Source organism: Metopolophium dirhodum, chromosome 5, assembly GCF_019925205.1.
Source record: "Metopolophium dirhodum isolate CAU chromosome 5, ASM1992520v1, whole genome shotgun sequence".
In the NCBI taxonomy this organism is placed as follows: domain Eukaryota; kingdom Metazoa; phylum Arthropoda; class Insecta; order Hemiptera; family Aphididae; genus Metopolophium; species Metopolophium dirhodum.
The window spans coordinates 38,955,886-38,969,190 of NC_083564.1; the positions used below are offsets into that span (position 1 = coordinate 38,955,886).

General features: G+C 27.8%; 1 pseudogene; it reads right to left on the reverse strand.

Annotated features, from left to right (window-relative positions):
- Window positions 1-12,413: 12,413 nt before the first annotated feature.
- On the reverse strand, window positions 12,414-13,305 carry LOC132944102 (uncharacterized; annotated as a pseudogene).

Genomic DNA, 13,305 nt, shown 5'->3' on the forward strand with positions numbered 1-13,305 from the left:
ACTAAGCGATGAAGACTCTAAAATAAATAAAAGTCTAAAATACGTATTTTAAAATACATTATAAATAATAAATAATACGTTAAAATAAAATGTTATTATGTATAGAATATGATAAATTAAACATTTGATAACAACTTCAAGTACCTACGGTTATTAGTTTTTGAATAACAACGAAATAAAATCGTTGTATAAGAATTTGTTAATTTGCCAGTGAGTATCCAATCTAACATCAAACGTAAAAAATGAATTTGACTTTCCGGTAAACTTTTTTTTTTGTTGTATGTAGAAAAACTTAGGGAAATTTTGTATTAAATTTCTAACACAAAATAATTCGCCATTTTTTGTGATTTTGATGAATTTTGTCAGTCTTAACTTCAGACGCTCATAAAAAATTATTGTGGATTTACGCTCAACTTATTTTTTATTTTCACTAACAACTTATAAAGAAAGTTTTACTTATTACATTTTCAAGTTTATTTTTTAAAACATTTTTTATCGACATTAATTTAAAAAAACTAATAAATCGAAATTTTCTTATGCTTATAAATAGCTCGAAAAGAGTCGCAATACTTCAAAACTTTTAAGGTGCATAGAAACTGCTAATATAAACATTCAGTGCAAAATTCATGTACCTATCAATTTTCTATAGTTACAGTAGTTACACTGAATAACAAAATCAATTTTTTTTGAAAACGAATTTTGTTTTTTTTTTTGGTTTTGTTTCCTTTTAACTTTTGACCCCTTCAAAATACCAACTATATTCACTCACCTAACAGAAAAGCATTTTTACTGCCCCAAAAGGTAATAGCAGACGCCAAAAAAAACACATACATCATTGTAAAATCAATACATTCATCGTTCAGTCCAGAATCAAATATATAGGTAGGTACCTACAACTTCGCACTAATCAAATAAAAATAATAATAAATATTTTCATTTGATTTTCATCAGTTAAATAAATTCAAATAACTTTCGTTTTTTTTTATTTTATATTTTGAAATTAAAAAACAATCTTGAATTAAATAGTAAATTATGTTTTAATATAACTTAGGTGATAATATTGTGTTTCGTTTTTATTTTAAGATGTCTTCGTCAAAATGATTGTGCTGCACAATCAGAGATACATCAGAGCATATTACATTGTTTTCGAATTCGGATGCGAAAGTTGCAAACTGCTTGGGAGAAATCGTTTTTCTTTGTCTCTTTTTTAAACCTCAAAACGTTTAACAAACTGTCAAGTGAAACAAATAACAGACAGTGTACACCGCAACACGTGATTAACCAACTATAATATGAATGAGTTACTTATTTTTCTTGTCCAACGCCCAGCCTAATTTAATTATTTAAAACGCGTATATATATATATATATATATATATGAGTCAACTTATATATAAGCAATTTTATAAAGAGTTTACTATATTTGAGCAATTTTATTTTTATTAATTTGTATATTTTTACGTACCTAGGTACCAAAGTAATGAATAACAAAAATATTTGTAAGTTGCTTAATAGTATATAATATTATATAGGTACATAATATGGTAATAGAACAGAATACGCATTATAATTACTAATTTTTATAACGTTATCCTATAACTCGAATTTTCTAGCCACTAATTGAGAAAATATGCTAAGAGTGATTTTACTGTTATGCGTTTATAATAGGTATATATAATAACACGACAGACAGCAACATAAAACGTTACACTGATGTCATATATTTAATTCTCTACACACATTGTGTACCTACGTGGTATATTTTATGTTATAATATATTCACATCTCTATGTAGAATGAGCATAGGCGTGCGCACGGGGCGAGCCGGTTGAGCCCCGGCTCGACCGGAATCTTTTTTGGGGCATAGTAAAACGATTGTATCTATTTATTATAATAATATGTTTGAAAATTTTATTTGTAGTGAAAATGAAATAAAATAACAATTATTTGTTTGTACCTCTTTATTCATATAACAAAAACATTGTGTACAAAATATTATGTACTATGATTAAATACATTAATAGGTTGGTTATAAATAGTATACATAAACATCGTGTTTATTTAATATTAAGATAAGCCGAGTGCGGACCGTCGGTAGATGCACTGCTCCACGGAGAAACCTATACGTTTATAATTAGTCGCTTTCAAATAGAAGACCGTAAACAAACTGACCTCTCATTTCTCAATAATCTATTCAGTTTGTTAACTCTTTACTGTTGTCACTCAGTCACTGCACACTGGTAATGTATTTTGTTTTTATACATAACTGTATTTATATCGTTTTAATTTTAACATTAAAAATATATGACTAGAAATTAGCACATATAATATGTTGTGTACATATTTAACTTAATTATATTTATACATATTATAAATATTACACTTTTTATATTACACAAAATTTACATTTTACAATAACAATGTATGTTAGGTAATGTGTAAAAAAAATAAAAATAGGGGCACTGTCAAAGTATTGGGACACTAATTCTACCAGGCTCGACCGGAAATTGAAGTCTGCGCACGCCTATGAGAATGAGACAACTTTTTTAAAAATAAATCCCATCTAATCAAGGCTGTACAGTGTACACACATAATTTATTGAAATAGTGTGTATATATAATAATTCATAGGTAGGTATTATATAATTTATAAGAAATCAAAAACTATAATGTACAATAGAATAGATATTATATATTGTTCGTTAATCCTCATATATATCTACCAAACATATTGCTGATTATTGCGTGGCTACTGACTAGTGTATAATAAAGGCGACTCCGAAATTTCCTTTTTTTTTTTTATTAGAACAAACAAGAATTTGAATATATATACATCTGTAATAAAAATGTATACAATAGGTAATATTGCGGGGGGGGGGGATACAAGTATACAGAACGGCTTGATGGAAGTGAGGTCCAATGACCCTACTTCATAAAAATGTTTCTAAGATCAAAATTCAGAGTTAACTATAGTTTGATCTGGTGTAACTGAGTTTTAAGTTTTATCCATAAACTTTACATTAATATGAAAATCTGGTTTGAAAACAACATCATAAACGCGTTAAATTAATACATATTATAGGTATATGTATAAATGTATAATACTGGTATGAAGTACGAACATATACAAATATACTTGAAGACGCACTTCAAATAGTTTATGTTGAATAATTCAATGATATTATTATTTACCGATTACTTTTCGATACATAATACGTAAATATAATTAAAATAGTAAAATACTGTACATCGCAATCATATATACTAAGGTGAGCGAAGCGAGACGAGTATCCAACACCCATTATACGGCCGTTGTATGCGTTATCTGTTCGTTTTGTTCGGTATTATAATAGTTTATGAGTGTGTAAACCGTTATGCCAACTGTAAGACAAATTGTACTTAGTAAACCGTTTTGTCATAACACGAGTATATGCCTTACCTATATAAATGTTCGTTGTTTTTGTCATAACTGTAAAAAAAACCTAAAATGTTATGATAATTTGTCTTATACGCTTGAAATGCATTATTATCTATTTAGATACTGCAACGACGGATTAGAGCATATTATTATTTATAAGAAAAACAATTCCAATTGGATTAGAACTATTTAAAATTAATAGTAGATTTATTGTTTAAAATTCAAAATCACCCGTACAGTGTGAAAAATACCGGTTTTTGATACGAGTGAGAACACGTTACTTTTAAAACCATGTTTTTTTTAACTATCGTTATTATTTATAGTGTGTTGTTAATTGACTATTAATCAATACTGTTACTTGCAATATAGGTTATATTAGCCTAAAAAAACAATAATATATAGCCTATAGGTGATATTTTTATCTAATTTTTTTTTTGTACTTACAAAAAGCATAATTTTTAAATTATTGTTGACTTTGACATGTATTTTTAAAAAAGAAATCACTCACTAAGTATATTGACACTTTCGTCTATGAAATTTTATCAAATAAGTCATGGCCAAATTTTCTTTTGAGGCGATGGAAGGGATTCTCGGGCTTACATTCCTACAAACGGGTTAGCGAAAACGGTTTTCTATCGTTTATAAAGGAAATCGAAATGGATTAATTTGTGACATAATAATATTAATATAGAGACGATGGATCAGATGAAGGGTTTTTTACTGAAATGTATGGTTTTTTGGCAAAACCCCATTCACATTAGCTTATGAAAAGGGACTAGTAAATATTTATTTACATATAACATGATAAGTTCATACGATTTAGATAATACTTAGATTACGGAGAAAGCATTTTTTATTGTTTGGTGCACTTTTTTTTCTGGACGTAGCCCATTCCGGCTCCTGTTTTACAAAAAGGTCAATTCTCAAACGGCTCCCATTAAAAAAGGTTTTAGGTAAATTCCAAAACGGCTCCGGTTTTTTACAATACAAATTCCTTCCCACTTCATACAGACTTCTGACTTAGGACTCTGTCTCAAAAGAGGTTTGGTTAAAAATGTTTTGATGTTTTTAATGGTGATGTTCTAAGTAAATCATAAAAATTATATAAAAAATCATATACTATGAATTAAATGTTATTAAAATAATATTACATTTTTTGAGTTCAAAAATATTAAAAAATGTATGTTTATGTAAAAACTAAAAATATGAAAAAATCATACATTGGGTAAATTTTTTAGGCACAATTTTTTAATATCCTTATGTGTTATTTCATTCGATGAAAATTCGTCAATAATGTTTCCAATAACAGCCCAGGTATAATACCACCGCATGTTATATGCAAACAGTTCATATATTTCTCGGTGGTCAACTGAAAAAAGTTTCGAAAAACTTTGTCGTGCTAAAAAGTTTTGTTTTGACTACACAAAAAAACCAACCAAAAGGAGGAAAACTTTTACTTGTTATATGCGTGAAACGTCGAACGAAATGACGAACAGTTTCGTCAAGAATAATAACATAATAATATAATGTATTCATATGTATTATTGTCAGAACGAAATGAAAGAAGAAGTATAGAAAAATGAAGGCATGATAGATCGATGGCATAATATTTTGAACGCTTCCGTTGAAATGGACACGCGGATCACCTATACATACGATAACACATCTCGAATTAATCGGACCGAATAAACATCGTTTCAACCGTAAACCACGGTTCACGCTTAAGCACTTTCGGGGAGCTAAAAAATACGATCGCGCATATTATCATATACGTATATGATAATATCGTATTTTATAGGACTATTTTATACTATTATATATTATTTATAACACATTTATCCAGGTGTATAACACGTATAATAATATATTTAGTTAAACTGCCCGAAGGGAAACGACGACAATATACCAAATTAAAGGTGTTCGGTGGAATTATTCATTTAAACACTGTCACCGCGACCGGTTTCGACCGAAACCGCGAGTGACTGCGGATATTATACAGGCGCACTATATTAACGATACAATTTGTATGGCTTATATTTAGGTATATAACTAGTGCAGGTAGGTACTTGGGTACTGTCCCTACAACACTATTTATATATATTATAGTACCTATGCGTTAATCGGCGGTGGCAATTCCCACGGTTCGATCACCGTCGCGCGGACGCGGTGGCACAGACCTCTACGTCTGATAGTTTGTGCGAACTATACAATTCTAGGGAAACCGAAATTTGACATACATATTTCACTAAACGAATGTGACTCGCAAAGTTACGACCGCAATACCAAAAATAGCAAAAGAGCACTGTCCGCGCATGTGTATATATAGGCCTACCTATGGACCTATATTATGGGTACCCACTTACATAACTCATATACAGGGTATAACAGGAAGACATGAAAAATAAAATAGGTTCAGTTCTAATCAATATTTTTTAATTTTTTTTTTTTTTGAAAAATTCAAAGTAGCCAGTTTTTAAATCTGGTTATTAGAAAAATGTTGATTGCAAAAACATTTATTTAAGTCATATAGTATAATATTATTTAGTATTTTTTTAAATGTCAAAATATTTTAAAATAAAACTCATTAATTTGAAAATTAATTATTTTTACTTTTTTTATTTAAAATTCCTGTAAAATTTCAAAAAAAGTAAATACTTTTTGAATTAAATTTTAGTTTTATACAACTGGATCAACTTTACTTAACAAAAATAATGAGATTTCAAAAAAGTTTTAAAATTAAACTACAAGATTTAAAGAAATGTTTTTACAATCAAAATTTTTTTAATACCCAGATCCACAAATTGGCTATTTTGAATTTTTCAATGACAATTTTAAACAGATTTATTTTCATTCTTATAAAATAAAAATAGTTATATATTTTACTGTAGTGTAAGAGTCAATAAATTAGATGTAAAAAAAGTAAAAGATATATCATTTGTCAGTTTCCCAGTTTTCCTGTTTCACCCTGTATAGGTACTTACTAGTTACTACTTATATATATATAAGTATAATTTGATATTATGCTCAATGTAAAGTGTTTAAATATGATATATTATGTAAATGTATCTATAGGTAGATATTATATACTATAGTAAATTAAGTAGGTACTTAAATAATTTTTCATTAATTTTAACGGGTAGTATTCCCAGAATGTTAATAGTTACTTTTTTTCTCATTAAATTTATATCCATATTTTATTTATTTTTAATATGATTGTCGAATTCGTGTACGATATAAACACCTTCGAATCAATGAACGTCATAAACTAACAGTTTGTGATCTGCAGGGCCAAGGCAATAATAATTGTAATATTTATGGGGTAAGGATAAAAAAACAAATTCGGATAACTGCAAAACGATCCCCCCTTTCAGAAATCATGTTTACGCCAATGGATATAATTCGTCAAAATCACAAACATTTACAAGTTGTATGTACAGTTAAAAATTCATAAAATGTATAATTTTATTTAAATACTGATATAATACAAAATACATCATAAGTACACTTTTCTTATTTGAATCAAAAATAAATAGTTTAACTTAAAGCAATAAAGCCACATTAATTTTTATGAGTATTTAAAGAATTTCGAAAAAATCAGCTTTTATCGTAATTATTTAATAAAATATTAGTCGTATAAACTTGAAATATTCCACTATTATCATTATTACTGTTAAATTATTAAATAAAAAACAAAAAAATTACTCCATTCATCATTTCCATACCCAACAGAATTCGTGCTGTAGATACATTTACCTGCCACATTATAATATTATGTTACGAGCATGTACTTATACTGCATGATGAAATTTAAAAAATAATTACGTCCGTAACCTACGATTATCAAATTTTGAATTGAAATTTGTTCAAAATGTTTTGGTACACAATCGATGTTGATAGTTTGTATTATACTTACATAGTCCACTAGTGGGACGCAATATTTACTACCCTCTTAATTTACATTTTTTCGGGAACTCAAGCATAATATACTAGGTAGTTATGTATACAATGTACCTATTGTGTAGCCAGTACTAGCCACTAGCCATATAATATTATATATTATTTTAGTTGTTATAAAGAAAGAAAACGAATAAAAATTATTTTTACCCTAGGTCATCAGAGTACAAAATAATTTACAATATAATGCGTAAACTCAATAAAATGGCAGTGGGCATTGTAAGCCCGCTAGTATTATGATTGCCAGTGAACAGTTAGGTTAATTGATTATTTTTTGTTGGTAAGTATTTTACTTTCTTGATTTTTAATCAAGTACCTAAGTATAGTAATTGAAATGAAAAAAGTCTGAATTTTTCAGAAAAAAAACATCAAAAAACGCCCAATAAAATTTATTTTAATTTTTTTTTTTGTTCTGTAGTGAATTAACTATTTAAGGTAAAGTTCTGAAAATCTTCACCGCACTTATCCTAACCAATGTAAATCTAACAAGACCCCAAACAACGAAATCCGCTCTCCGGTTTCGGAGATCTACCCCACTAAATGAAAATGAAAATGATTTTTTGTGGCTGTTCACACAGAAATTTTGTTTACCAGTTAATAAATTTCTAAAACTTAAAAATCAAGAAAGTTTACATGCCGATCCCCGACTTGGCAAGCGTTTTTTTTCCAGACAGTAAACCAAAAAGTCTGTATCTTTCAACAATGATCACTAGCGTTTTGTTGAATAATGAACCTATTATGTCTAACCTTGAATGATGGATTCAAATATACAACGACGATAACGGTATATTCAAATTGAGTGTTGACACTTACAAAATAATTGATTTTATCATGTAATAGATTATTGATTAACTATTATTTTTTTTTATCTCATATTTATTTTATTCTTGTTATTGTATTACCCATAGGTATATATAGTATATAAGTGTAGACTTTAACAATTAATATTATCTAAACAAATAACTAATTTTTCAATTTGACACTAGAATCGTTTTAACCTGACATGTCAACAGTCAACATGATTGTTGATACCGCGATTGAGAATAATAATTATTATAATATAATATAGGTAACGTATTAACGTAATACAGATACCTACATTAAATATGTACAGTTAAAAATATTAATAGGTACCTGAACTGGCTACCTATTATAATATATTATTATGATTTATAAAAATGTAACGTTTGGTATTTTAATTTTTAAACTAAATTCAATTAGGTACTCAGAAAACAAATTAATAAATGTAACTAATTATATTAATGAATAACACATCGTATATACATCGCAATTGTCACAAACTATCACAACACATATAATATACGAATTGCGTATAATTATTCCAAATTAATATGCATAGAGAATGTTACATAAAACATTGGGAACATTTCTATTATTTTGTCAAAACAAATAAATCTACATAGTTTAAATTTAACAATACATTGCTCATCTGTATGACTGTATATTTACTTAATGAAAATAATATTTTGTTAACGATATTCGTGTTTGTATAATTATGACGATTTCACCTCTGAACTTGACTATAATCCATATTATTCGAATCGTTTAAACTATTTATAATAATTGTTTTGAAACAATAATCGATAAAATAATCATTCAACTCGTACGGATAATATTATGAATTATGATACACAATATTCGTAACGAGTAACAATAGTTGTTTTTTGTGCGAGTTGAATGCACTTTTCGATATATTACTATATAATAAAATGCTGTAACTGTATACGTGTGTGTGTATGTATCATAGACTTATAAACTATAATAGGTAGATAACTTATGTTATAAGTCTATGGTGTGTACCTATATCCCGATATCCGTGAACTTAGAGCTGATGCTCAGATAATACCTGCCTATACCTCAGTGCGCGAGGGTGCTACTATTCCATTTTTTGTACCGTCCTTACATATTTTGTTCACGATTTCAATCATAAAATAATGATATCATCAATATTATTATCTAGACAAATAAATCATTTTTTCAATTTAGCACTAAAATCGTCTTAACGTGGCACGTCAACGTGATAAAACAACAATAATAATAATTATTATACATCACATTACAGTATTACGATTCGGATACATTAGATATGAACAATTAAAAATATTAATACCATTATATTGGCTGTTATAATATAATATTATGATATACCTACCTACTAAAATTGAATGAACTAAATATTTTTAATATTATAGGGAAAATGAAATAATAATGTCTCTCACCTCTGTATCTCTCCTACTAATTAATTAATAAATAATAATTATAAAAACAATATTAAAAGTGATAAATTGTTTAAAATAATATAAAGAAATATTCAAAACAACGTGTGGGGGGTAAGATGACGAATTAAAAATGAAGCGTAATTTTTCCCAGTTGAAAATTCGTTATCTTTCCCCCAGGGGCGTCATTTGGGGGGTGCAAAGTGTACATTTGCACCAACTTTTTTTTAAAACACCCTCTTTGGCCTGCCAACAATAAATATATCCGCCGAATGCCGATATACCTAAGTGTTTTATACTATACATATTATATATTTTATAATTTTTTTAAAAAAAATGTATTTTACTAATGTTTAATTTCCAAGAATGTTTGATGTGGTTTTGTGGTCCCACAATATTATAATTGATAAAATCATAACACAAACATTGTGAAGAAGGGTATTAAATTTCTGGTTTTATTAAGCTAGCTATATTATATATTTTGAGTATGCAGAGAGAAAAAATGTGTGGATTAGGTTCGGTTAGGTATTTTATTATAAAGGTGTTTTATATACCCATACATTTATTTACCAAGTGTAAATACCACTGTACACTGGTATCCACAATATAAAATAAATACATCAAAAGTACCTACATAGTTCGTCAACAATATTAAAAATATTGTGATATTTTCATACTAATATAAGTGACATATTAAATAAACTATACAAATATTCTACAGTTTTTGTCCCTACTTGACCCCCTACCCCCGTTCCCCCCAAAAAAGTTGTTTATGTGACCTGGTAATGATTTGAATTGTCTGCAAACATTTTGGCACCAACAAAAAAAAGTTGAAATGACGCCCATGCTTTCCCCTCATACTATTTTTGTCAACAAAACGTTTATCATTAACCAAAACTGTTGTAAAAGAAATAGGTCTCCGATGAATTGGTAGGTATTGAGTTGTACTCTCAGAATATTATAGTAAAGAAGTTGAAAAACTTACCGTGGTCTCCTGATATTCTGCGTTTTGACGCTAAAAAATTACACTAAAATACGCGGTTAATGAAATGTATATCATAGTTCGCTTCAACGTCAATATACACGATCCTCCCAGCTGCCGCGATTGCCTCGTCAGTATACGACTATATATTATAATATTGTCTTATTCTGTGATACGACTATTTATACCATAGAGTAACATATTATTCAAATCACATGGAAGTATATGCGCGATGTGACGTGCATATACCTCTATGTGATTAGATTAAACCTATACAAAAGCGACATTATATTCGCAACGAGTAAGAAGCAACAATATGTCTGACAATATATAGAAATTTATATACATATTTTGGGTACACATCTTCAGTAGGTACCTAACTATACTTGTTTAATATCATCAATATCAACATTTTCTTTAATTTTAAACAGGCAATTTTTGGCAATAACAAGCTTTTTTCTTATCACCAAAAAGCATTATTTATAACGAGTCGATGAAATAATTTTTTTTTTAAATTTGAAAAAAATTGAGGTTTTTTAATTTGAAAAAAAAATGTCTTAATTATAGGAAAAAGACGAATTTTTCAAATTAATAAAAAACCTCAAATTTGTCTACAATATACACTTATACACAAAAGCAAATTGATAGAGCTTTGACACATCAGTTGTTGAATTCAGTATAGGTAAGTGACTACATTTCAGCCAATTTCACATAAGAAAATAGTTCAGTAATAACGACATTATTATAATACAATTATAGTATACAATTGTTTGCGATTTTCTAACAACAAAGTAATGTCACATTGTCTCATACTTTATGTGACTATATTTTCGTCATAAAGCTGTTTATAACTTCATAAGTTGATTGTTAATGTGATTATATCTATTTGTTACTAATAATGAATTGGCCATCAAATTAACCATTTTTATATTACCTATACGTCTATACCGGACACTGATTACCAAGTACTTCAGGTACCTACCTATTAAAATAACACCCACCCCAAAAATGTTGGTGGTTCAGTGAACCACAAAATGCATGATCAAGCCACCTGCGCCTCTGAGTCAATATGTATACGGTATACCTAATGCGAGTTTCAATGCACTTTTCGATATAATATTATATAATTTACATGTTGCATTACGAGAGTATATATCCGTGAACTTAAATCTGACTCAGATATTACCTGACTATACCTTGGTGCACGGCGACGAAACTTCTCCATTTTTAGGTACTTTATTCACATTTATAAAATTTAAAACTTAATAATCATCACGGCGTCGTAGATAGGCTACTAAAATTACCCAGTCATAGTTTTATAATATTATAGTATCGCATTCTCGCTTATATTGCCGAAAATACGCGCATAGAATTCTATGATACGCGTTCACATGTAGACAAAAATAAACAATTTTTCGTTGGTCCATTTTATAGGTAATTTTTATTTTTTACAATAATTTAAGGAAATTAATTAATTTCATGTTTCATAGTAAACACAACAGTCTGCAGTGGATGAATTTTTTTATTACAAAATGTATTAATAGATTTATATTTTATTTATTTTACTTACTCATTATCATAATACTATAGTAGTATACCTATTACCTTAAAATATAATAATATAATGACGGGACTATGGAACTGGCGGTTATCGGTAAAAAATACCAAGGAAAAAAAGAACACGGAAAAAAAGAACAACAGAAAAAAATAACACGGAAAAAAAGAACAATTTTCAAAAATATAGTAATTGATTATCACAAAAAAAAAAGTTATTGATATCAAAATATTATTATTTAACACTGGTAACACTGTAAACTTGTAAAAAAGTAATAACAGTAATAACAGTCAATTTTGTAAATAAGTCAAATTATTACATTAAAATAAATTACAATAATATGTTACTGACTAGATTTCCCAAAACATGTTCTGATATAGCTGTCATAACTGAACCTTTGGTACAAGACTTAAAGAAAGTTGAATACATTTTAAATATGTTATATTTATGTCACCTAATTTTACTAATTGGATTAAGTAATAAATATAATTACACAATCTGATATTACCTGGTCAATTTGAGTTTTAAATTATTATTATATTTATATGTAAAATAAGGGGTTAGAAAGTAAAATATCTCTGTAATGAAATTTCAAATTAGTTATAAATATTTAAAGCATATTTGAATTTTTGAAACTTTAAACTTTTAAAATATCTTCTATTAACTTAGCTTAACTCAATTAATTTTTTTTTTTTTTTAATTGCCCAGGCTTATCTTATAGTTATTTAGTACTTACTTTCAATCATTAAATCATTAAGATTAACAGGATCTACAGGATTGTCTTTTGATCTTTGATTTCTTAGTGTTCTTTTAGTGGTTTCTTCAAGCGGCATTTTTGACTTAATTCGTCTAACTCAGAAACACCTTGAGCATAAATTTCGACTGGATTTGCACAAGATGTCTTTGCAGCTAATTTCATTTTTGACACAGCTATCATATCGTTTACTTCAGATTTGCTCGCAGGATGATTATGTCCAATGTCCTATTGTCACAGAATGGTTAGTTTTCAAGATACTAGTCCTTAGTATTGCAGGACAATTTGTAGTATTTTTTGTTGAACATTTCCATATAATATGATTTATACCAATGTATTTAACTGTATATGTGTGTCTTTTAAAAGGTATTTTGTCACCGCCTTTTGTTGGATTTAAAAATTTCCAT